At 43.0% G+C, this 26,355-nt stretch overlaps 1 non-coding gene across 1 annotated transcript; it reads left to right on the forward strand.

Annotated features, from left to right (window-relative positions):
- The first annotated feature begins 13,666 nt into the window (after positions 1-13,666).
- On the forward strand, positions 13,667-13,798 carry LOC119948490. Its single transcript, XR_005456882.1, has one exon. It is a non-coding gene; the product is annotated as a small nucleolar RNA SNORA7 (small nucleolar RNA).
- Positions 13,799-26,355: the final 12,557 nt, after the last annotated feature.

The raw sequence follows: 26,355 nt of genomic DNA on the forward strand, positions 1-26,355 counted from the left end.
AGGTAATGTCCCCGGCCACCACAAACAGTAGAGGACCTATAGTAGAGGACTCATGTGGGATGAGGGCAAGCCCAAGTATTTGCATCCTTTATGCCCTGAGCCTGAAGAGGTGGTAAGCAATTGGGCAGAGGGTGCCTACAATGTGATGTGGAATGATGGGACTCAGCAACCCCCGTCTTGCAACTGGACCTGAAATAATAATAATGATGGCATTTATTAAGCACTTACTAGGTACAAAGCACTGTTCTAATCACTGGGGAGTTTACAAGGTGATCAGATTATCCCACGGGGGGCTCACAGTCTTAATCCCCATTTTACAGATGAGGTAACTGAGGCACAGAGAAGTTAAGTGACTTGCCCAAAGTTACACAACTGACCAGTGGTGGAGCCAGGATTTGAACCCATGACCTCTGATTCCAAAGCCCATGCTCTTTCCACTGAGCCACATTGCTTCTCACATTTACTCTGTCCTAATCGGTCCAACCCTGTATTGGGTTTCCACTACCTGACACGCTAAAATCATGAGCCAATGGTTTTCGAGCCCCACCTCAGGGCCTCCCTCGACATCATCCCTGGGGGAACATTCGGTTCTAAACTATACAACGCCTAAATGTTAGAAAGAATCATGTCACTCATGGACACCTCCAGACGACATGAGGCTGGGGTAGCCCAAGTTATCGACCAGTATGGAGAGGTCAAAAACTTGGTAAAAATATTAAGGCAGCTTCAGGGTCTCACTGATACAATGCCTTTGGAGGAGTGGAACCTGCAAGGAAGGGGAATCTGGAGACTCAATCAATCAATCGCATTTATTGAGCACTTACTGTGTGCAGAGCACTATACTAAGTGCTTGGGAAGTACAAGTTGGCAACATATAGAGACAGTCCCTACCCAACAACGAGCTCACAGTCTAGAAGTACAAAAAGGGAAATTGGATCATTCTCCCCACACTCCCTGGTGTCCTTCATGAGGCACCCTGCATACACAAGGCTCTGTATACAATGAAGTAACAAAGAAGCAGCACAGATGTTGTTGTACTGCCAATGGAAACAAAGAGCTGGGGAAATATTCAAGGATAATAATAACAATAATAATAATCATGATGGCATTTGTTAAGTGCTTACTATGTGCAAAGCACTGTTCTAAGTGCTGGGGAGGCTACAAGGTGATCAGGTTGTCCCACGGGGGGCTCACAGTTTTAATCCCCATTTTTACAGATGAGGTAACTGAGGCACACAGAAGTTAAGTGACTTTCCCAAAGTCACACAGCTGACAGTTGGCAGAGCCAGGATTTGAACCCATGACCTCTGACTCCAAAGCCCGTGCTCTTTCCACTGAGCCATGCTGCTTCTCCCATCCCCCTCCCCTTTCCACCAATTACGCTAAATCAACCAGTCCAAAATTGAAGCCAGGTCAATGGGAAGGTGGTCCCTGAGTTGGGCAACCCTGACCCCATTTCTGCCTATCAGAGATGAAAAGTCCCCATGTGGGTGATAGCATGTGAGCAGTTCACTCTCATGGCCCCAGAACTCATGATTCCCTCATGGAAACCAGAATGGGTGTGTGAGGAGAGAACATGAACCAATAACAAGCTGCCACCTGGGATTAATTTGGAGCCCAATTGGGAGCTGCCAACCAATTTCAGGTGGGCTGACATGCACCTATCCAAATGGCAGCACGTAGGATTTCTGCCATTTGTGATGGGATAAGAAAGGTGGCCCTCCGGAGACTTGGGGCAGTTGTTGCACCGACTCTACTGCTGGCCTAGACCTGCACGTCTGCCCAGCGTGACGGGGATGCCCACACTGTGATACCTAGTGGAGCTTGAGGGGGGGTCTCTAGGCTCAACACCCAAAGGCATAAGATATGCAAGCCCTATTCACAAGAGTAACCAAGTGGTAGCTAGTACTGGGGAGCTAAATCCTCAGAATGCCTGTGTTTTAATAAATAAAGCTTTGGTTAAAGAAATTTCCTGGCTTGTGTCTCTGTGTCTCTCTGTTTGCAGCCCCTCGGCTCTGGAAGTAACCCACTAGTCCAGCCTCCACACAAGAAGGATCATGGTATATGTGAGATGGGGAGAGTTTGTAGAGAGCCTCAGAGTCAAACCTGAGGAGTGCTTGTCTGAGGTAGTGGTAAATGAGAAGCAAATGGAGGTTTTTGAGAAGACGAATTATGTGTGCCGAGCAAATTGTCTTCCCACATATTTTCCTCCACTTTCATCTTGTATTTTTTAATGGCATTTATTAAGTGCTTACTATGTGCAAAGCACTGTTCTAAGCACTGGGGAGGTTACAAGGTGATCAGGTTGTCCCATGGCGGGCTCACAGTCTTAATCCCCATTTTACAGATGAGGTAACTGAGGCACAGAGAAGTTAAGTGACTTGATTTGAACCTAATTAAAGACATTTTGTTTTCTGGGAAACAGTGTTTTCTCCTTTTTAAAAATCCACTTCTGGATATGCTGATAAAATAGCAGGCATGCTGACAGGGAACCTTATAAAGAAGGCCAGTTGTGTTGATGTGCCACAAAAATCATCACACTTTTTCGTAGCACTAAGGGTAAATCATGGTGAATCTGAAATGCAGAATACAGGCCATTTCTGTAGTCTCTGATGCTTCAGTTTTCGTAAACACAACACGATTCACTCCATCATTGTCAGAACAGCTGTTTGAGACTTTAGAGTAAGTGCAGTGTCTTTGGGTCTCTTACCTGGACTAGAGGTTATGGGGTAGTTTCTTCTGACTCATTTATGGGACCTATTCAGTATTCAATGATGAGATAAAATCTCCAATACAGCTATCCTCCCCACACTCCGCAAGGCTGTGCTCAGCATGGAGGATAGTAGGATTCCCAAGCAGATCCTATGTGGAAAAATGAAAAAGGATGGTGGTAATCAGGATGGACAGAGGAAAGGATTTGAAGCAACACTGCCACACATCTCAAACGAAGCCGCAGACTGCGGCTACCCAGGTGTAAAGCAGTCAGGAATAGGAGGTGGCACTTTTGGGCATAGAGAAATTCTAACAGTCAAAATTAGCACCAGTTGTCATGAATAGTAATAATGATAATAATAATGGTATTTGTTAAGCACTTACTATGTGCCAAGCACTGTTCTAAGTGCTGGGGTAGATACAAGGTAATCAGGTTGTCCCAAGTGGGGGTCACAGTCTTAATCCCCAATTTACAGATGAGGTAACTGAGGAACAAAGAAGCTAAGTAACTTGCCCAAAGCCACACAGCTGATAAGTGGTGGAGCCGGGATTAGAACCCATGACCTCTAACTCCCAAGCCCGGGCTCTTTCCACTAAGCTATGCTGCTTCTCATGAAGAGCTGGTGCAGCTACAAAGCAGAAAACAGGCTAGGTGGGCCTGGTGCAAAAGGGACCTATGTCATCCTTTTCAGCCACATAAGGTAATGATGGCCCTTAAGAGGTAGTTTGGAATGTAAAGAACAGCTGGGAATAAACTTCGGTCAGATTGTGACTTTTCAGGGGCTTCTCTTGGGATCAGAGGGAAAACATACAGACCGAACTATAAACAACAATCCATTCAGTAAAGTTCAGTTAACTCTTTCCCTCCCCAGTTGGCTTTATCTCTCTTTTGGCTAGTTTTTATTCTCACCTTCTGAATTTCCTGTTTTGACCCTGGTCTGAGATGGAACAGCGGGCTTCCAGATGATTCTTTTCATTGGATTTACAATCCAGTCAGAACGAAGAAGGATGACAAAAAATGCTCACAAGAAATCCAGTTTTTGTACAATTTTCCAACCTCTTAGACCAGCAAGGTGTGGCTGAAGGTTAATGGTTGCTGGCAAAGCATAGAATGAGGATTGCACTCGTTTGTAACTGGACTTCCAAACTATGTCAAGGGAAATTTCTTTTCCATTAGGCCTCAAAGCTTCTTCTCCTCAGCCATGTGGAAGCCTCCTGACAGGAAGGTTTAAATGTAACCTTAAAATGGAACATTGAGTGACTGCAAATCCATTAACACAGAAGACTGAGTGAAAGGTGAAAAGATCAATGTACCCATTTTTGGGTGTTGCAGGAAAAACTGTCAAGTCTCTACCAATCCCACTCCAATTAGAATTTGTTTTTAACTAAATAAAGTTGCTTAATTATACTTCAAGGCAAAAACTGGTGCACCAGTTCAGGAATTTCATTAATGTGCTTGACCTTTTAAAGAACACCCACCATATTTTGAAGGCCTGCTAATTATCAGAAAGGTTATTGGGAACTTTTGAATACTGAAGCTAATGTTTTTGCTATTTTAGATGCTTGAAAAGTGTGTTAAGCATACAGCTATTAACTGTTGGCTTGTCATGCTAATGCAAAAGGTAAAGTTTGCTTGAGGGAATATTTCATAAATCATAAAAGCCAAACAAATTGCAAAAAATGTGGAAGTCAGCAGCAATGAATTAGCTATAACATTGTGGCATACTCTCAGTTATCAGTGACCATTAAGTGGATGACGGATAGTCATTATACCTAATGTTTAGCTGCCAGTTTCCTCACAGTTTTCAAGATGGATGCCTGGTCTCGGTTTTAAAAATCCATCAAAACACCATTACTCTTCAAAAGATAAAGGGTTTTAGTTCTGAAGTGGTGTGAGGGGGAAATGAATGAACTCAATTGTCTGCTAAGGACTGGCACCTTTGTTTATGCAGAAGATTCTCATTGTCAGTTCTCTCACTTGCAAAAATCACCATGAAGAATCATATTTAAAACATTCCGCATCACACTCTGGTATAATATTTGAAGTTGGAGACAGAAACCAAAATAAAACAATGTGCCTCTTCAGCTTCTTTTTCCAATGACATAAAGGCTATCATTGCCAGCCCAGAATCTGAGGTCACATTGTTATATTTGACTATTATTCAAATACGACTGAATGAATGAATTTAACTATTATTATCTATCTGATCAGAGCACAAAGGCAGAGAGATTCAAGTCTATATGCAAAACCCTACCATTTTGATTTGCAGTGAGTAAAGAGCACTACATTGGGTTCTGGGTGTATTATTTTTTAGATTGACACAATCAAGCACAAACTCATCATTTCCAGGCCTGTGTAAAGCACTATGTACACCCACAGTTCTATATAAATAATGCATAATAATATGGCATAAGCCACTTTGCTATACAGTATATTGTACAAAACTCACTAGACACCCATAACTATTTGAGCTACTGACACAACAGAAATATATTTTTGAGAAACAACAGAGGGAGAATAGAACAGTGATGCAAAATATTGTTGCTTTAAGACTGAACATATTTGCCTTTCCAGAGTCTTAGGATCCCAGGACCAAAAGGGGCTTTGAAAAGGAAATCTCACCCATCCCTGCCTTTGTCCCAGAAAGATGAGAATTTTCCTGCTTAACTTGATATTTTCCTTGCTGCTACTAGCAACTTCAATTTGGACCTTGTTCCTGTAAGGCATCTGCCCCAGGACTCACCTGAAACAGATCTGTGGGCTGACTGAGGGGACCACTAGCTTTTTCTGGCCCCAGAGCAGTGATCAAATCTGGACTCTAAGTGATTTCTGGAACCAGTGACAGTGTGGTGTTGGTCATAATAATAATAATAATTATGGTATTTGTTATCTGGATGTCTGCCCGCCACCTAAAACTCAACATGTCCAAGACTGAACTCCTTGTCTTCCCTCCCAATCCCTGCCCTCTCCCTGACTTTCCCATCTCTGTTGACGGCACTACCATCCTTCCCAACTCACAAGCCCACAACCTTGGTGTCATCCTCAACTCCGCTCTCTCATTCACCCCTCACATCCAAGCCGTCACCAAAACCTGTCGGTCTCAGCTCCGCAACTTTGCCAAGATCCGCCCTTTCCTCTCCATCCAAACCGCTACCCTGCACGTTCAAGCTCTCATCCTATCCCGTCTGGACTACTGTATCAGCCTTCTCTCTGATCTCCCATCCTCGTGTCTCTCCCCACTTCAATCCATACTTCATGCTGCTGCCCGGATTGTCTTTGTCCAGAAACGCTCGGGCATGTTACTCCCCTCCTCAAAAATCTCCAGTGGCTACCAATCAATCTGCGCATCAGGCAGAAACTCCTCACCCTCGGCTTCAAGGCTCTCCATCACCTCGCCCCCTCCTACCTCACCTCCCTTCTCTCCTTCTACAGCCCACCCCGCGCCCTCCGCTCCTCTGCCACTAATCTCCTCACCGTGCCTCATTCTCGCCTCTCCCGCCATCGACCCCAGGCCCACGTCATCCCCCGGGCCTGGAATGCCCTCCCTCTGCCCATCCGCCAAGCTAGCTCTCTTCCTCCCTTCAAGGCCCTACTGAGAGCTCACCTCCTCCAGGAGGCCTTCCCAGACTGAGCCCCTTCATTCCTCTCCCCCTCGTCCCCCTCTCCATCCCACCTCCTTCCCTTCCCCACAGCACCTGTATATATGTATATATGTTTGTACATATTTATTACTCTATTTATTTATTTATTTTACTTGTACATATCTATTCTATTTATTTTATTTTGTTAGTATGTTTGGTTTTGTTCTCTGTCTCCCCCTTTTAGACTGTGAGCCCACTGTTGGGTAGGGACTGTCTCTATATGTTGCCAACTTGTACTTCCCAAGCGCTTAGTACGGTGCTCTGCACACAGTAAACACTCAATAAATACGATTGATTATGTGCCACACACTGCACTAAGGGCTGGGAAGGATACAAGCAAATTGGGTTGGACACAAGTCTCTCTATCCCACGTGGGGCTCACAGCCTCAATCCCCATTTTACAGATGAGGTAACTGAGGCCCAGAGAAGTGAAGTGACTTGCCCAAGGTCCCACAGCAGACAAGCGGTGGAGCCAGAATTAGAACCCATGACTTTCTGACACCCAGGCCCGTGCTCTAGCCATAAGGCCATGCTGTCGGTAGTAGAACGGCTCAATCAGTGAATCAGTCAATGGTATCTATTGAGTGCTTACTGTAGGCAAAACCCTGTACTAAGTGTACAGAGTTGGTAGATGTGATCCCTGCCCACAAGGAGCTTACAAAATCTAGAGTAGAAGACAGACATTAAAATAAATTACAGAGAGGGCAAATAAGGAAGTAGGGTTCATGCGGGTAGGACTGAATGCATAGATGATGCACTAGGGAGGGAGAAGGGGGGTGGGATGACAGCTCCAGATTGTACATGAAATCACACCACCATGATTCTCTTTGTCAGGCTCTTTCCCTGCTCCTGAAGCAATGCTTTATAGAGTCAGGTCTTTATTAGAATATTATGTCTCCCTCTCTCTGTGTCCCCCATTCTCAAGCCCTCTTTCTAGTTCCCCTCTGTTCCAAAGTGATCCAGGGCACCCACCATCTCAAGGTCAAACGCTATCACATTAGTATTATTATCATTATGTTATTTGTTAAGCGCGTACTATGTGCCAGGCACTGTTCTAAGCGCTAATCACATGACTGCCCGAGCTAGCAAAGCAGAACTGGGAAGGGCGGGTCGGATATCGTTCCCACAACTGAAATCGCTACACATCCCAGGCCAGGAATACAGAAGCTGCCCCTCGTCTCCATGCCAACCAAATAGGTATGGAAGGGAGGGGAATGGGGGCAATGGAGATTGAACAAGCAGAATCCAGAAGCCCAAATGCCCTGGAAGGACAAGTAATAAATACCTGCCACCTCCAACATACTGGTCCAGTAAAGGAGAGTAATAGCTGGTTGAGAAGAGAGCTACAGGCAGAACCCAAGAAAGGGGTAACCTGGCCAGAGTTCTAAATAAGCTTGGAAAACTAACCCAACAAGAAGTGGTGGAGAGGGTGAGGAGGTGATACCATAAAAGAGGCTGGGTATTTACTAGTGTGCGTTTGAAAAAGAATACCTGAAGAACACCCCCTGTTCTTCCAAGATTTACCAACTCAAGACTTGATGAATCTGAGGATGATCATTCTAAGTATTGACTCCAACAATATTGAATTAGACTCCTCGCCTCACTCATCCTGGATCCCTGACAAGATCTGAGAGTTAACAAGGCAGAGGAAAAAATAGCCACAATGGGGGCTTTCTAGCCTATTAGCTCTTTGAAGCCTGGCTCCTCCCAGTCCCCCAGACCCCTATAATATCTGCTCCCCGGTCTCCCCTGCACTCAAAACTTAAATTTGGCACCTCTGCTGATCGCCCACACCTCCCCATTGTGAAAGGCATTGCTGTCTCTGTGGGATTAAAGAGTGTTTCATAGTTCTCTTTTGTGTGTGGCAAGAAAAGCTCTATATCAGGTGCAGTTCAGCCTGCACTTGGCATTGTTGCTGGGGTTTTCGTCTTTTTCACCTGAAGCAAACATCAGATATGTGGTTGTTTAATATCTCCAGTTGTTAGACGATCACTGAGAAGAGTGGCTGCAATAGGCTGTTTATTTAAACTGAAGGAGTCATTAACTAGTCTCATCCTATTCTTTCATGCCACATTTCTGATGCGTGCATTTTATCTGATGAATATGGGAGCAATAGGGTTAAGAAAGAGAGTTGGATGGAGTAATAGTAAACATGAAGAAGATTTGGGAGAATTTGTAGTGGGATATTAGGGAACCTAGGGGGAGAGCTTAGTTCGGTGCTCTACACCCAGTATGTGTTCAATAAATAACATTCATTGAAAGAGGATGGAGCATAAGAGATCAGGGGGAGATATACACTTTTGAGAAAGCTGAAGGGAAAACAAGATGGGGGATGATGGGGAGAAGAAGAGAGAGAGGGAGAGGAGGGAGGAACAGGTCGATGGGGAAGCAAAACAATGACCTAGATGCTGCACCTGTCTATGCAGAAGATAAAACTAAAAAATTCCAGGAGGCTTTGTACAGTAATTGCTATTGTGAAATTTTTACCAACTGAAGGGGGAGCTGACATAATAGCCTTGGGAAAGAATGGCAATGAGAGTAAAAGAAAAATCCCCTCTCAGGGTCACACCTGGAGAGTTTCCAGTACTCTACCAGTCTCACCAATGGGAGGGAGAGTCAAGCAGAAGCCTACCCACTCCATTCTTAGCTTGGGCAGTGGCTAGCGAGTGGAAGACAATCTGACACAAGTTAAAACTCACCTGTGCTGGGCAGCAGTGGCTTGGCAGAGATTCGAGGGTGAAGACTCAAGTTCACTGTGTGAAAGGAGACAATGGTAAACCACTTATGGATTTTTACCAAGAAAACTCTGTGGATACACAACCAGAACAATTGTAGATGGAGGTGGGGCATTCTGGAAGAAATATGTCCATGGTGTCACTATGGGTCGGAAATGACTCGATGGCATAAGACAAGACAAAAGAAAAATATCACAGGTGTTTTAGTGAAAGGAAACAATCTAAGAACTTTTCAGTAGCAATAGGCAATATACATTACCAATCCTTTGACTGAAATATCACAGATGCTAAACCTCACAGTAAATACATGGAATCATGTTGATCGCATTGTTAAGCATCGCATCACAATAGTAGCACATTGAAAGACTGACTGGGCCTTCCAGCTCTGGTTTAAGCAAAGGGAATTGAACTACAGGCCTTGGGATATTAGTCTAAAGATAGAATACTCATGAATCTACTCCTGTGTCTAAAAAGGTGTGTACCGTATTTTTAACCTGGTCGTTTTGCCCACACGTTTTATGTTCCTGTGCTCTTAGTGACAGTGCTCTGGTCAGCAAACTGCTGTATTTTCTGTGGCTATGGCTCTTTGTCCCCTCTCAGGGTTGCACCCAGAGAGTTTCCAGTATTCTTCCAGTCTCGACTATGGGAGGGAGAATGAAGCAGAGGCATATCCATTCCATTCCTAGCTTGGCCAGTGGCTAGTGAGTATTCTATGGCTAGTGGCCATATTCTACAAGTCGAAACTCCCCTGTGCTAGGCAACAGCAGCACGGAAGAGAGTCGGGGGTGTAGGCTCAAGTCGACTGTGCAGAAGGAGGCAATGATAAACCACTTTTGTATGTTTACCAAGAAAACTCTATGGATCCACTGCCAGAATGATTGCAGGTGGATGTGGGGTATTCTGGGAGAGATGTGTCCATGGCATCGCTATGGGTCTGAGAAGACTCGACGGCATAAGACAATGGCTCTTTGAGGTTTTCCCAGGCCTATGTCTATAACCTCCATCAGTCAGTCAATCAATCGGTTCTCTGTACAGAGCACTGTACCAAGTGCTTGGGAGAGTACAAAGACAATAGAGTATATATCACTTTATTGTATTGTTACATTGTATTATATTGTTACATTGTTACATTGTACTGTCCCCAGAACTTAGTACAGTGCTCTGCACACAGTAAGTGCTCAATAAATATGACTGACTGACTAGAGTAGGAAGACATGATCCCCGCCCACAAAGAGCTTATACACTAGAGTGGGAGACAGACACAAAAATAGATTATAGGTGGGTAGGTACAGAAGTTCTGTGGGTTTGAGGGAGGGGTGAATATCAAAGTGCTTAAGGGGTACAGATGCAAGTGCACTGGTGATGCAGAAAGGAGTGCAAATAGGTTGGGGAAATGTGGGGTTAGTCAAATGCGGAGGAGACATGATTTTAGTAAGGCTTTGAAGGTGGGGAGAGTGGTGCTCTGTTCGTTTGGAGGTGGGAGGGAGTCCCAGGCCAGGGGGAGAGTGTAGGCAAGGGATTGTCGGCAAAATGGAACAGATCGAGGTGCAGTGAGTAGGCTAGCATTAGAGGAGGGAAGTGTGTGGGCTGGGTTGAATTAGGAAATCAGTAAGGTAAGGTAGGAGGGATAGAGCTTATTGAAAATCTTAAAGGCAATGGTAAGGAGTTTCTGTTTGATGTAGAAATGGATGGGCCACTACTGGAGGTTCTTGAGGAGTGGGGAGACATGGACTGAACACTTTTTAGCAAAATGATCCGGGCAGTAAAGTGAAGTATGGACTAGAGAGGGGAGAGAAAGGGGATAAGGAGGGCAGTGAGGATGATGATGCAGTAGTCAAGGCAAGATATGGGAAGTTCTTGGATAAGCGGGCAGCAATTTGGATGGAGAAGGAGGGTCAGATTCTAGGCAAAGATAGAACTGACAAGATTTTGTGACGGTGAATGCGCAGGTTGAATGAGAGAGATGAGTTGAGGATAATGCCAAGGTTATGGGCTTATAAGGCAGGGAGAATAGTGGTGTTGTCTACAGTTATAGGAAAGTCTGAGTGTGAAGGTTGGGTAGGAAGATGAGGCATTCTGTTTTTGAACATGTTATGTTTGAAGTGTGGGGTGGACATCCAAGTAGAGATGTCCTGAATGCAGGAGGAAATATGAGACTGCAGAGATGAGGTAGATTTGGCAATTATCTTCTTAGAGATAGTAGTTGAAGCCATGGGACCAAATGTGTTCTTCAAGGGAGTGGATGTAAGATGGAGAATAGAATAAAGTCAATGAGTATAGACACCTCATTGGATGAACTTGGAAAGAAGGGAAATGGGAGTCATATTTCATTTTATTTGCTATTTCTTCAAGGTCCCAGAATGGGGTTCTGCCCAAAGTTGTACATTAAAGGCCATTGATGATGACAATGGTGGTGGCAAGAAGTAGAATAAATACTGGAAGATTTTTCAGCCAGATCTGAGAGCTCCTTTTAGGACTCTAATAAAGATTTTCTGGATTTGGCTATTGAAAAAGTCATTCTATAAAATCTGATTCCCCTTACTGTAGATGGTTTTTCTACCACTGTCTTGTTGATCTTTCCATTGCCCCATTCACTTATCCTCTATTCTCCCCCTAACAACTTTGCATTTCTACTTTCCCATCAATGTTAATACCAATATCTCCTTTCCTCTTTATATAGTGGCTTCTGGAATTAAAACATCAGCCAGTCTTGCTTTTTAAGTCCAAATTCCCACCTTCTGGTCTCCCAGCTTGTTTAGCCACACTATCCAAACGTCTTTTGCAACTTGGCATCCAGAAATTAAGCACTGATGGGTTTCCTTTCCCTTCAATCTCTTCTTGAGCAGTCACTGTTGCTGTCAACTTCCCTATCCTCTTTAACTCAGTTTCCACTCAACATTAGCCGTACAGCGTCAGTGTTGTTACATTTCTCTATCAGGTTCATTTGAATTAAATAAAACAAAATCTTCTCTGGTTTAAGAGAAGAAGCATGGCCTAGTGGCTAGAGCACAGGCCTAGGAGTTAGAGGATGTTGGTTTTAATCCCTGCTCTGCCATGTGTCTGCTGTGTGACCTGGGGCCAGTCACTTAACTTCTCTGTGCCACAGTTTCCTCATCTGCAAAATGGGGATTAATTTTACTCCCTCCTACTTAGACTGTGAGCCTCAGGTAGGACAGGGACTCTGTCCAACTGGATTAACTTGTATCTCACCCAGGGTTTAGAACAGTGCTTAGCAGTGTTTAACAAGTACTAAAATTATTATTATTACTATAATTAACCCTCCAGTCCATCTTATCAATTGGACCTAATATCACCACTTCTTTCAAATATCCTTGTTAAATAATTCTCCTTTTTTAAAGTTTGAGATCAGTTTTTGTCATTTCCCAGTATATTGTTTGGCAACTTTTCTGCCGTAGTTACCTGGGCTCCCCCTCATCTCCACACTCATTTCACAAGAGAATAGCCTTCTCGGCATTTTTCCCATTGGGCAAGGTATATCCTCAAACTCGGTTGTCCTCTCTGTTTCCTTTGTCACTTTCCATATAAACGTAAATCATCAGAAACATAAATCAAACCATAAAAGAGTCTGGATTTCTCATTCCCCACCCCCTTTCCCTTCCTATCCAAGTAAGTTATTTCTATTTTCATGATGTCAATCCCATGTACCCACAGGACATAAAAGAAGACCTTAAAAAGCTGCCATAAACGTCTCAGACACTGTCCACACATAACGTACTTTTAAAAACATTGGGATTAAAAATGACTTCATCAGTCTGTTTTTGAGCGATAATTTCCACAGTTCCCATGACTTTCATTTTTGTGTCTCCTGAATTTTTCCTTCCCAGTTCTCTTTGGCATCATCTCATATCCCAATAGAGAGTCCTAAAATTTTCAAAGGCCCTGTTTCCATTTAGACCCTTTGTTGCTTTCTGGATTGCTGCCCTCCCAGCCTTATGATCCAGCATTTTCCCTTGTTTGTCTCTGTTCCAGTGAAACTTGCATATCCTTCATACAACTAGAAACAGTATTTGACTTCTTGCTCTTCAGCACTTCTCTTCTTCATTCTTCAGGTTATCTTATCTGCCAATGCCTCCAACCGTCTTAATATGGTTGACCGCATAAATCTTGTAATTGCTATTTAACAGAGTGAGTGGTTCCCAATTTTAATGTTCTCCTTTTAGCCTCTTAGACCACAGGGTGGTGATTTCCTTGCCACATTGCTTTGGCCACCTTGCCCTCCCTTCAGATTATGTTGAAAACTTTGGCCAGGCAATGAGAGCTCTTTAGAGGAGTTTAAGACAGATTGTCTGCCAGATGGTGACTGTTAACTCCTGGTAGTGGGTATTATGTGCACAACATCGGTTCTTATGTGGCCTAATGGAAAGAGCCTTGGCCTGGGAGTCAGGGGGCCAGGGTTCTAATCCCTGTTCTGCCACTTGTCTGCTGTGTGACCTTCAACAAGTCATTTCATTTTTCTGTGCTTCAGTTACCTCATCTGTAAAATGGGGATAAAACCCTCCTTCCTTCAATTTAGACTGTGGGTGTCATGTGGGATAGGGACTGTGTCTAGCCTGATTCCCCTCTCAGAGTCACACCTGGGGAGTTTCCAGTACTCTACCAGTCTTGGCTGGGAGGGTCAAGCAGAGGCCTACCCATTCCATTCCTAGCTTGGCGAGTGGCTAGCGAGTGGAAGGCAATCTGCTACAAGTCAAAACTCACCCATGCTGGGCAGCAGAGGCATGGGAAAGAGTTGAGGTTGGAGACTCACGTTTACTGTGAGGAAGGAGGCAGGGGTAAACCACTTCCATATTTTTACCAAGAAAACTCTATGGATACACTACCAGAATGATTGCAGATGGAGAGCGAGGCATTCTGCGAGAGATGTGTCCATGGTGTCGCTATGGGTCAGAGATGACTCAACGGCCTAAGACAAGACCCCAGGGCTTAGTACAGTGCCTGGCATATAATCAGTGCTTAACAAGTACTATAAAAAAGTTCTGATGCACCACAATGTCTTACAACACTGGCATCCCTTGACCTCTGGAGACTGTGCATGCCTTCATCAAGGCAAAGCTCAACCTGGATTCATGGGTGGTCTCGGAGAGAGGAGGATAAGACTGAAACTTGAGGGTCAAGTTAGGAGAGAAATACTTCAGGCCCATTTTTATTTTAGCCTGCAAGGCTAGCATCTACTGGAAAAGGAGTCTGAAAGGAACAAGGGACAAGGGGCATGGAGCATATTTAGAGGGATTTTCAGGGTAATTTTAGAGGATATATTTCAGCAAATAATGCTGCCATTGGTAGCTTAAAAGTAAAGGAAGAGATAATTAGACTATGAGCCCCATGTGGAACAGGGACTATGTTTGATCCACTTACATGGAAGTTACCCTAGCCCTTAGTACAAAGCCTGACTCAGAGTAAGCACTTAACAAATACCACTATTATTATTCATTCATTCAATTGTATTTATTAAGTACTTACTGTGTGCAGAGCACCGTACTAAGCGCTTTATTGAGGAAATGGGAGAACTGATCTCCTGAAACCATTCAGAAATCACCTGTCTTCCAGGGGGGCTTCCCTGATTAATATCTCATCCCCCAACTTTATATCCCCTTCAACTGCCGCTCCAAAACTTCCACATCACCTAAGCACTTGGGTTCTCACCTCCCCACTGTAAATATCTTGGTACTCTCATTTCTTCCTATCTATAGTTTATTATAGTTCCTGTTTCCTCAATTAAATTGTAGGCTTCTTGGGAGAAGGGATCTTGTAGTTTTAGTGCATTCTCCCAAGTGCTTAATGTAGTGCTTTGCACATAGTAAGTGTTCAATAAATGTGACAGCTATTCCCTGAGGCTCTGCTGCAATTCACCCTCCTCCCCTATGCCTTTTCCCTACCCCATCCTCAAACAATTCAATAGGCCAAAAGTGCCAAGTCACTGCCTAATCATCTCCCACTACTTGTTGGATATGGCTATATATTTCAAGTCCCACCTCCCAATTCACATGACCCCTGGTGGCAGCATATTTACCTGATTGACAGACAGTATTTCAGACTTTTCCACACACCCTCCATCTATGTTCCATTTCTTCATTGTCACCTTGGGTTCTTTCAGAATGGTCCCCATATTTCAGGCAGACAGTTGGCAGGGTGGGAGTAGAGGGTGGTGATTATGGCACTGGCCTTGATCCTGACCACTGAGATTGAAAATGATCAAGCCAGATTGAAGGTTGAGGAAGTCAGCTGGACAACTGCTGTTGCACCTGATCTTTCCCCCAGTGAGAACTGTTTTATGTAATAAAGTCCCAAGGCCTTCTCCTATTGCAGAACTCAATTCTAAATTACAAACCTTCCAGAAATAACGGTCCCCTGGGCAGCAGTTGTCAATCAGGCAGACTCAGCTCAATCACTTCTGATGATGCAGTCTCTTAGACAAAATACAAATAAGCCCTTTGATTGTACAGGTTCTACATAATTCTACAAAAATTACTGCTACAGTAGCGTACTCCCCTATTGTTAGGTTGAAAATGAGGTTGCTTATATTAGGGTCATTAAGAAATATGTGAATTAGGCTGTTTTGTGGGGGTTTTTGGTGGAGGGGGGTTCAAAAATTTGCTTTCCCCAGCAGTTTCAGTCAGCATAAACCATTCTTTACAGTTTGGATAAGTCTCACCAGAAACTCTGTGGTTTGAATATATCACTAGAATGAGCTTTTTTCAGAAATACCTAGACCTGTAAAAGAATCTGTATCAGGGTTATTTGAAGTCAGTGAAAAACCAAACGTGCAGAAGAAAATGAGCACAGCTAAATAAACCGTTCAATCCACAGTTAATAACCTCAATCAAGTATGGGTTTACTACAGATTGAGATCTGGGGAACAATTTCTTGTCTTCCTTTGGCCTGTTAGTCTCAATCCTTCCCATCTTTTCATTAAAGTGCTTTGCAGTCCCCAGTCATGGCCAGTAAAGCAATAAAACCAGAGAGGAAAGGAAATTCATCTGAATCCAGACCACTTTAAGAAATGAAAGGTAAAATAAATGCAGGAACAAAACATCCATTATAGGCTTGGAAACAGAGCCCATTTAAAACCTTAGGATGATCCCTCAAGAGGAATCACAGAGCAGACCCAGCCCCAATTTACTGTTCTTCATCCTTATGGTTGGGAAAGATGTTTTCTAACAATCTTTTCAAAAAGTTTCAACCTTTTGAATGCAACATGGTAGAGCCAAGATAGTTCACTCAAAATGTCCTAGGTTCAAACTCAGTAGAGAAAAAGAAAACAATCTATCAATCAATAACATTTATTGAGCACTTACTGTGTGCTGTGCACTGTAGAAGGGTTAAAGAGAGAATGATGCAGTAGAACTGACAGACATTGTTCCCTGCCCTCAAGGAACTCACAGGACAGTAAAGGAAGAGACTGGGGAAGTAGAAAAGCTAGCATGAGGGGGGAGAGGGGAGGAACCTAAAAAGATTAGGATAAATTGAATGGAAATGGGGCAATGTAGGCCTGAAATTTCTGCCTCTGAAGACTGACGATTGATTGATTTATCAGCTAATTACAGCACCTAGAAAAGGACTTTACACATTCTGGTTGCTCAATAATAATAATAATAATGATGGTATTTGTGAAGCGCTTACTATGTGCCAAGCACTGGGGTAGTTACAAGGTAATCAGGTTGTCCCACATGGGGCTCACAGTCTTAATCCCCATTTTATAGATGAGGTAACTGAGGCACAGAGAAGTTAAGTGACTTACCCAAAGTCACACAGCTGACAATTGGTGGAGCCGGGATTTGAACCCATGACCTCTGACTCAACATCCCGTGCTCTTTCCACTGAACCATGCTGCTTCTCTGATTGACTGACATTCTAGGTTTCCTCCCTCCCCATAGATTGAACTGGGACAGGATATGGCAGGGGATGGAGGAAAGAGAGAGTGAGGCACCCTGTGAAGGCCTTCTTCTTTATTCCCTTACATGGCAAGTGTACATATTCGCTACCGCCACCTTTGCTTCTTCAATCATAGGATCAAAGCGCTTGCTTCTTGTTTTCAGGGAAACTGCTCTTGGTCCAACTGCTGGCAATGGTAATGGCAGCAGCAGTGAATGAGCAGATGGACTCAATTTGCCTCCACAAACATATGGGGTTGACAATGGAGGTGGGTGGAGGCAGTTTGGCAAACCGAGTTTGAGTTTTTCCCACACCCAGTGTGTTTGAAAGAGAACCACTGGACCTTTTGTCAAGCTCAAAAATCTGACTCCGCTGGAATTCCCACATCTGCTGTAAAGAGATCCGCTTTGTCTGAAAGTCAGCCGTGAGGATGCAGAGATGGTGACTGTAGAAGGGGTGCCAAAAAAATCAACTCTTTTCTTTTTCCCTTAACAGCAGAGCCCTGCCAGTGACAAAGCTTATACTTGCTAAGAAACCTAATGAACCATGGAGCAGGCAGAGAGTTACTTTTTTTCTCTGGATAGCCTATATTACTTGTGTGGTATCCCCAAACCATGTTTAGGAATGTTCAAAGACACAGAATGTATGATTTCTGGAAGCCTTAGAGAATAGAGGTAACATCAGACATGTACACAAATGTCCAGGAAATAGACACCTATTAAAAAGGTGTCTACCAGACCAAGGGAAAAAAAATCTCATGTCTAAATGGATTCCAACTGATACAATAAAAAGAGATTAAAAGCAATTCTAGCTTTAGGCTTTTTACACATCATTAATAGCTACTGCTTCAAGTCACTTCAAATCAGGCATTCTAGCATTTAAGTTCAGGTTTCAGGTTTGCCTTGTTGCAAAAGCAGGATAAAATGAGACGGGGAAACAAGAGAAAAAAATTTTGTTTTAAATAGTGCTGAAACTCGGGAATGCAGCTCAGCATAAAGGAGACAGGAGAGAATAAAGCAAGAAATTGCATTGGGATTCACTGCCAAGGTGTCCCAGATGTCATGTCACAATTCATATTTTTCCAGCTTTATGGTGATTGGTAATAGCCTTGGAAGGATAAAATTGCCAACAAGGCTGGACCATGCTGTATCAGCAGGGGAGACTTCTGACTGTTGTTACCAGTTGGACTCTCCAGTATCCTCCAGTGAAATTCAGAATTACCTGAGGTCACTGATCCACCCCTAGATAATGTAGACTTAGAGTCATGTAAAGAAAGGAATGTATTGTAGAACCAATAATTCCAGTGTGATTTATTCCACATAGCATTTGGAGAAAAGGTTACACGGTCACCATATATGCTAGATTTTCATCTTTACCCAACATGCTCACACAGACCTATATGTCATGATAATAATGAGTATTTGAGAAATTACACACAAATTCCAACAACTAAGCCACTCCCAACTTACACATTCAGGGATTTTTCTTTCTAAAAATGCACATTTGCAGGACCAATAATGAACAAAAGGAGGTGATGTAGGAAAGCCTATCAAAGTCAACTACATAAGCACAATGAATGCAATGTTTAAGTAAGCAATCAGTTGTATTTATTGAGCGCATACTATGTGCAGAACACTGTACTAAGCACTTGGGAGAGGACAGTATAACAGAGTTGAGAGACATGTTCCCTGCCCACAAGGGGCTTGCAATCTTGAGTGGGAAACAGGTGTTAATGTGAATTAAATAAATTATGGATATGTATATAAATTCTGTAGGGCTTAGGAGGGGGTGAACAAAGGGTGTGAATCTAAGTGCAAGGGTAATGCAGAAGGGAGTGGGAGAAGGGAAAATGAGGGCTTAGGGAAAGCCTCTTGGAGGAGATATACTTTCAATAAAGAAGCAGCATGGCACAGTGGAAAGAGCACAAGCTTGGGAGTCAGAGGTCATGGGTTCTAATCCCAGCCCCGCCACTTGTCAGCTGTGTGACTCTGGGCAAGTCACTTAACTTCTCTGTGCTTCAGTTATCTCATCTGTAAACTGAGGATTAAGACTGTGAGCCCCATGTGGGACAACCTGATTACCTTGTATCCCCCCCAGCACTCAGAACTGCATTTGGCACATAGTAAATGCTTAACAAATACCATCAGTATTGATAAGGTTCTGAAGGTGGGGAGAGTGATTGTCTGTCAGATATAAAGAGGGAGAACATTGAGAGGTCGGTGGTGAGATAGACAAGATCGAGGTACAGTGAATCGGTTGGCCTTAGAGGAGTAAAGTGTTTTGTTTATGTCCATCTCCCCCTCTCTAGACTGTAAGCTCGTTGTGGGCAGGGAATGTGTCTGTTTATAGTTGTATTGTACACTCTCAAGCTCTTAGCACAGTGCTGTGCATACAGTAAGTGCTCAATAAATGATTGACTGGCTGACTGAACAGGTATTCTACTGGCTTTGTTCTACTCTGCTGTGCTTCTGCTTGATTTTGTTCCACCATGGAAAAAGAAAAACAAGGGTCCAGATGTTGACTGGTTTTTCCCTGAAGCAGAATGGGAGCAGGATGGCCTAGTGGAAAGAGCACAGGCCTGGGAGTCAGAGTACCTGGATTCTAAATCAAGCCCTGCCATGTATCTGCTGAGTAACCTTGGGCAAGTCACTTAACTTCTTTGTGCCTCAGTTTCCTCATCTGTAAAATGGGGATTCAATACCTCTTTTCCCTTCTACATACTGTGAGCCCCATGTAGGACCTAATAATCTCGTATCTGTCCCAGCATTTAGTACAGTGCTTGGCACACAGGCTTATGTATGGTGACCATCTCAAAAATGTTACCTTTTGCATCATGTAAGAGATCAATCTATCAGTCAGTCAGTCAATTGTATTTATTGAGCACTTACTGTGTGCAGAGCACCATACTAAATGTTTGGGGGAGTACAATATAACAGTACAACTGACACATTCTCTGCCCACAACATGACGCTGAAGACCCTCACCTCAGGGAACGTGATATTCTGAGAGCAATCCTCAGGGGAAAAGAGGAAGATGTTTCATCTCCTTTGCACCGTCCTCACAGTGTCAAGGGAAGAAGACAGTTAATGCTTTAGTTGGGGAAGTTGCAAATGCGGGTCAGAGAAATGAGACAAATAGCCAAGAAATAAAACTCAGCCATCATTTAATAAGGGCAATTAATTGCCTGTCTAGGCTTCCTTAGGGCCGGGAATTTCTCATTTTATTAAAATGAAATTCTTGGTAATAACATAGGCATGAGTAACCCACCAGTCAGAAGGCCTCCCATCGGCACTTGAAAGGAAACAAGAAACAGTGGGATCCTGTTTGTTCCAAGCATTGATCATGTTTCCTTCAAACAGATTTCTGTGGCCAGAGAAGAGGTAACACTTTTAGACAGGATAGCAGTACTGATTTGGGTATGCCTTGGAACTAAAAGAGTACAGAAAAAGAGTTGGAATATAGTAGCCTGACATTGAAGGGCAAAGAGGACTGCTTTTTCTTTTTCCTTTTTTATGGTATTGGTTAAGTGCTGGCAATGGCCAGAGGTGTTTTGTTGTAACTGCAGCAGCCTCCCAAAGTATTTAATAACTGTGGCATTTGTTAAGAGCTTACTATATGCCAGGCACTGTTTTAAGTGCTGGAGTAGATACAAGCTAGACAGGTTGGACATAGTCCATGTCCCACAAGGGGCTCATAGTCTAAATCCCCATTTCATAGATGAGGTGACTGAAGCACAGAGAAGTTAACTGACTTGCCCAAGGTCACACAACAGACAAGTAGCCGAGCTGGGCTTAGAACCCAGATAATTCTGACTCCCAGGCCTGTGCTCCATCCACTAGAGCGTGGGAATGTGTCTGTTTATGTTTATATTGTACTCTCCCAAGCACTTAGTGCAATGCTTTGCACACAGTAAGCACTCTGTATATAGGATTGAATGAATGAATGCTGCTTCCCACTTTCTTTCTCCCACCTTCTTTCCAGAGCAGGGATGAATTACCACTGGAAGTCACCAGAAAGAAAGAAAATCCAGAATTTAACAGCTAGGATTGATTTCTGATCTATCTGGAAACCTTTGACAGCTAAATCCTACCAGTAAATGAGACAGGCACTGTGCAGTGATGGGTGATTAGTATTTGAAACTCACGTATTAGGTTTATTGAGTGACAGCTTAAAAATCACTGGTAGCCAACATCACCATTGTTACTTTGGATTCTAGAAAAAGGAGTTTAGGAATCTCAGACTTCGGGACTCACTAATAGCTGGTAGAAGCCAGAGAAGTGCTACCTTTATCTCTGAGATTTGGGTGGAAGGGGCTCTAAGGAAACTGGATCTTTCTGATGCCATGGGGATAAAATGGAAGGCCCAAAGTGGAGGTAGCACCATCAAGCTGGTCTGGAGACCCCACTTTGTTCATCTGTAGTCTTTCTGGTATGTCCTAAGCCAAGAATCCCCATTTAACCATGTTCCTGTAAAACCCATGACTCACTGTTCAGTCATCTCCAGTTATTTGAACAGATTTTGCTTTCTCTGAGAATACCAGTTCCTGACACTTGTTGTAACCCTGGGGATAACAGAATAATGGAATTTTGCATATTCAGCTTTGAATTTTTAAAGACTCTTGAGTGCAACAGAGACTGTTTACTTCATTTGCAGTCATTCCATTTATTAGCATAGCACAATTTGATGTATTTGAGATAAGTGCCAACATTTACCAGCAGAGAAAGGGATCAGAATTTAGCATAGTGTAATGAATGATTAGTGCACAAAATGTACTTTATACTGCTTATGTGTGAAGATTCATAGCATTTATCCAATTAAAAATTATGTTCTAGTTCTTTAGACATTCAGAACTGCTGGATAGACACACCTATGAAAAAAGGAAAGAAAGAAAGAAAGAAAGAAAGAAAGAAAGAAAGACAGGAAGGAAGAAAGAAAGGAGGGAAAGAAAGGAAAGGAAAGAAAGAAAACTTCACAGTATCAAAACAAATTTACTAACAAAACTCTTGCAGATCCTAAAAGTGGTTAGATGTGATTTTTGTCATTTCAAAATCTATGAATATTATGGTCATTAAATAGCAGGTTCAGAACACTTAAAGAAACAGCGTGGCATAGTGGATAGAGCACTGGCCTGGGAGTCAAAGGGCCATGGGTTCTAATCCTGACTGCCACTTGTCTACTGTGTGACCTTGGGCAAGTCACTTCACTTCTCTAGGCCTCAGTTATCTCATCTGTAAAATGGGGATTGAGACGGTGAGCCCCTCATGGGACATGGCCTTTGCCCATCCCAATTCACTTGTATTCACTCAAGTGCTTAGAATGGTGCCTGGCACATAGTAAGCACTTAACAAATTCCATAATAATTATTATTATTATTTAAAGGTTTTCAAAATGTTTAACCATATCTAGTTTGTAGTTCTTTCCAACATTCCTGGCAGGTGAAGCAGGAAAGCCTTTAGTCAGAAAAAGCACAGGAAATGCTGAAATACCTTAAGAAAGAATGGCATTGCATTGTATTTTGAGCCGTGACTGGAGAATGAGAAATTTCATAAGGAAGACTGCTGTTTATTCAGTTTTCAGAGTTAAATTTGGCAATATTTCAGCCACATTTATACATTAATCAGAAATGCTGGCAACCCTTTTCAAAGCAGTGGAGCTTGATAGTGTATATAATTTGACTCCAGAAATTATGAAATCCCAGGGCAAAAAGGCACCTTGAAAAGTCATCTAGACCATATCCCTGCCTTAAAAGAGGACCACATCACAACCAGCCCTCACATGTTTTTGTTTCACATCACAACCAGCCCTGAGAGTTTCCATTCTGTTTTCAAGACCTTTGCCGAGAAGATTCCACATCCCCCCTACTAGTATCTAACAATCATCATGATTAGGCATTGCTTCTGTCTATATATCCAAGATCTGACATTCTGCAAAATAAGCCTATTTTTTCTTGGTCTATCCTCAAAGCAAATTGCCAGTCAATCAGTGATATTTATTGCACAGAGCACTGTACTAAGAGCTTGAAGACTATTTTAAGCCAACTCCCCGCTGAGGCAGGGAACGTGTCTTGCAACTCTGTTATATTGTACTCCCCCAAGCACTTAGTACAGTATTCTGCACATAGTAAGCCTTTAGTAAGCTTTTAGACTGTGAGCCCACTGTTGGGTAGGGACTGTCTCTATATGTTGCCAATTTGTACTTTCCAAGCGCTTAGTACAGTGCTCTGCACATAGTAAGCGCTCAATAAATACGATTGATGATGATGATGATAGTAAGCGCTCAATAAACATGTTTGATTGATGGATTGTTTGATTCCACATCACTCTCCTTTTACAGAGGGCATTTTTCCCTAGTCTTCCAATCAATCAACCAATCTCATGCATCATCGATCTCCTTTCCCCTCTGTTACTCTTTAGCCTATTCTATCCATGAGAGGCTTAATTGACATAGTACAGCAGAAGGTTTGATCGGAAGGTAGTGTCTAACCTCCAGTCAATTGATGAATGCTCTACTTGTGATTCCTGTGATGAGTTTCATTTCATAGAAGGAGTATGGCTTAGTGGCAAGAGCATGGGCTTGAGAGTCAGAGTACGTGGGTTCTAATCCCGGCTCCACTACTTGTCTGCTGTGTGACCCCATGCAAGTCACTTCACTTCTCTGGGCCTCAGTTCCCTTATCTGTAAAATGGGGATGAAGACTGTGAGCCCCACGTGGGGTAAACTGATTACCTTGTATCTACCCCAGTGCTTAGAACAGTGCTTGGCACATAGTAAGCGCTTAACAAATACCATCATCATTATTATTTTTTATTTGGGGATTCTTCCATAACTCAAGTTCCAACTGGAAAAACTTCAACAAGGTGGAAGTCATCCCATGCTGGTGGTGAACAGGAGTAGTCAGAGATCGTGAGGGTGAATTTGAGGAAAGGGAGGGACAGAATGAACAGTGAAAGTTTAACTAGAGACATCCTGGAAGGATGGGGCTAGAGTGGTAGTAACCAGCCTGAAAAGAATGCCCAGCTCCAAGATGAAATCATGAAATGAAGGCAGTACTCTGCACACGGTAGGTCCTCAGCCAATCCTGATCAGTGAAGACTAAAGAAATGTACTGTCCTTAAAAAATCAGGCCAGATGGCAAGCCCGCCTAAAAACTTTACTTTCCACAAGCAAGAAACACAGTGACCTTGGACAGAAATGAAGGTTGGGCACAATGAGGTGCCTCAAACTCCAGGACTAATTGTGACCCCATATCTCTAGCAGTCTTCATCATGGCTCTGTAAGCAGTTATGAAGGTTAATGAAGATGGATGATGAGTTACTCTACAAGTGTAAGCCTCCTCTGGTATTCTGTAAAACTTAAGAAAGGATGAAAGGACAAATGAAAGGACATAAGGCTGAACGAAAGGTTGAAAGAAAGGATAAAAGAAAGAGCCAAAGGGCAAAAGAAAGAGGGAGAAGGATAAGGGAGAGGGAGACAGGAAGAGAGAAAGGACAAAAAGATTCTTAAAGAGAAACATGTTTGCACAAGTTTGTCTCCCAAAAGGGCAGTGATAATACTAGTCTGAAGAGTTTTGTTTTTCAAAGCTTTTACATTCATTTTCCCTTTATCTTCCCACATGCCTGTAAGGCAGGGAGAGACAGAGATAATTTTCCCCATTTTACAGATGAGGAAATTAAGTCACAGAAAGGTTGAATGATTTGCTTTTGGTCGTGGGTTCTAATTCCGGCTCTGCCACTTGTCAGCTGTGTGACTTTGGGCAAGTCACTTGACTTCTCTGTGCCTCAGTTACCTCGTCTGTAAAATGGGGATTAAGACTGTGAGCCCCATGTGGGCCAACCTGATCACTTTGTATCTCCCCCAGCGCTTAGACCAGTACTTGGCACATAGTAAGCGCTTAACAAATACCATTATTATTATTATAATTAAAGACAGAGAGCAAAACAGTGGCAAATCTGAAGGAAGAACCTCAGCCTCCTGTTTCAGAAACATGCTGCTTCCTAACTTCTAACTGGCACCGCACACATCAGAGCCCTGAAAAAAAAAACAAATCAATCTTAGTAAATTGTCTTTGAGACTCTGATGGAATTATTACATTATGCATTTCTCATTTATGGATAAAGGCATGAGAAGAAAGGATCATTTTCCTGTCTCGGAGTTCAGTTTGGATTTTTAGTCAACAGTGTATGTAATCAGTAATACGTGGATTATTTAATCCACCTTAATGCAACTTCCCATGGCCACAGACCTTCCTGGACTGTATTAGCATGTAATTACTTGTAACAGCTGTTTTCCACAGAGGGATATAACTGGTAGGATTTTGCTCTGGGCAGAAGTTCATGAATAAAATGAAGTTTGATTTTGTTTTTCAAGAACAAACAGTAACTTATCTTTCCAAGACTAGGGTAATACCACTGCAAAACTAGATTACATGGTCCCTCATCGGGGTTGCAGCCTTCAAAAACACTCCCACAAACTTGGGTTTCTTTGAAGGCAAAGGGGAAAGAGCCAGGGGAGAGTGTTTCTACTTACTACTACTGTTCTCAGAGCTGGAATATATACAAGTTATTCAGGTTGGACACAATGCCTGTCCCATAGGAGGCTCACAGCCTAAGTAGGAGTGAGAACAGGCATTGAATCCCCATTTTACCGATGAGGAGACTGAGGCGCACAGATGTTAAGTGACTTGTTCAAGGTCAACAGCAGGCAACTCGCAGAGCTGCGATTACAACTCAGGTCTTCTGATTCCCAGGCCTGTGGCTCTTTCCAATAGGCCATGCTGCTACTCTGTACTACTTGATTCATACACACTCTGTCCCACAAAGGCCAATAATTTGGAAATCTGAGTATCACTTCTCATAACCAAGGTGCACTGTCCCAAGGAATTGGACATGCCTCCTGAAAAGTTCAGAAATCTTACACTATTGTTTATTATGCAATGGAAATGAAGTTGATTCATCTTGAAGAGAAACACTTTTGACCTTGTGAGTCATTGCACTAACCAAGAACATGGAATAAGCTCTCATAAGTCACAGGTTTGTGACTTCAGAACATTGGCAAGAAAAAGTCATATGGGATACTTCACTATCCCTCACAACTTAAGCCACATACTTTAGACAAGACTCCTTCAGCATCAAAATGCCTATTTATTACTCCTGCAATCACCTTGATTAGGAAAACTGAGTAAGATTAGTTAAAATTTACATGAAAAGTATCAGGTTGAACTCGAGGTTCTCTTTTCAGTACTTTGGATGTGTTTACATTCTCTAGGTAAGGATTCAGGTTCCAAATTATACTCACTGTAAATTGTTCATGAGTCATTGAGAAGCAGCATGGCTCAGTGGAAAGAGCATGGGCTTGGGAGTCAGAGGTGATGGGTT

This window comes from Tachyglossus aculeatus, chromosome X4 (genome assembly GCF_015852505.1).
Source record: "Tachyglossus aculeatus isolate mTacAcu1 chromosome X4, mTacAcu1.pri, whole genome shotgun sequence".
NCBI classification, from domain to species: Eukaryota; Metazoa; Chordata; class Mammalia; order Monotremata; family Tachyglossidae; genus Tachyglossus; species Tachyglossus aculeatus.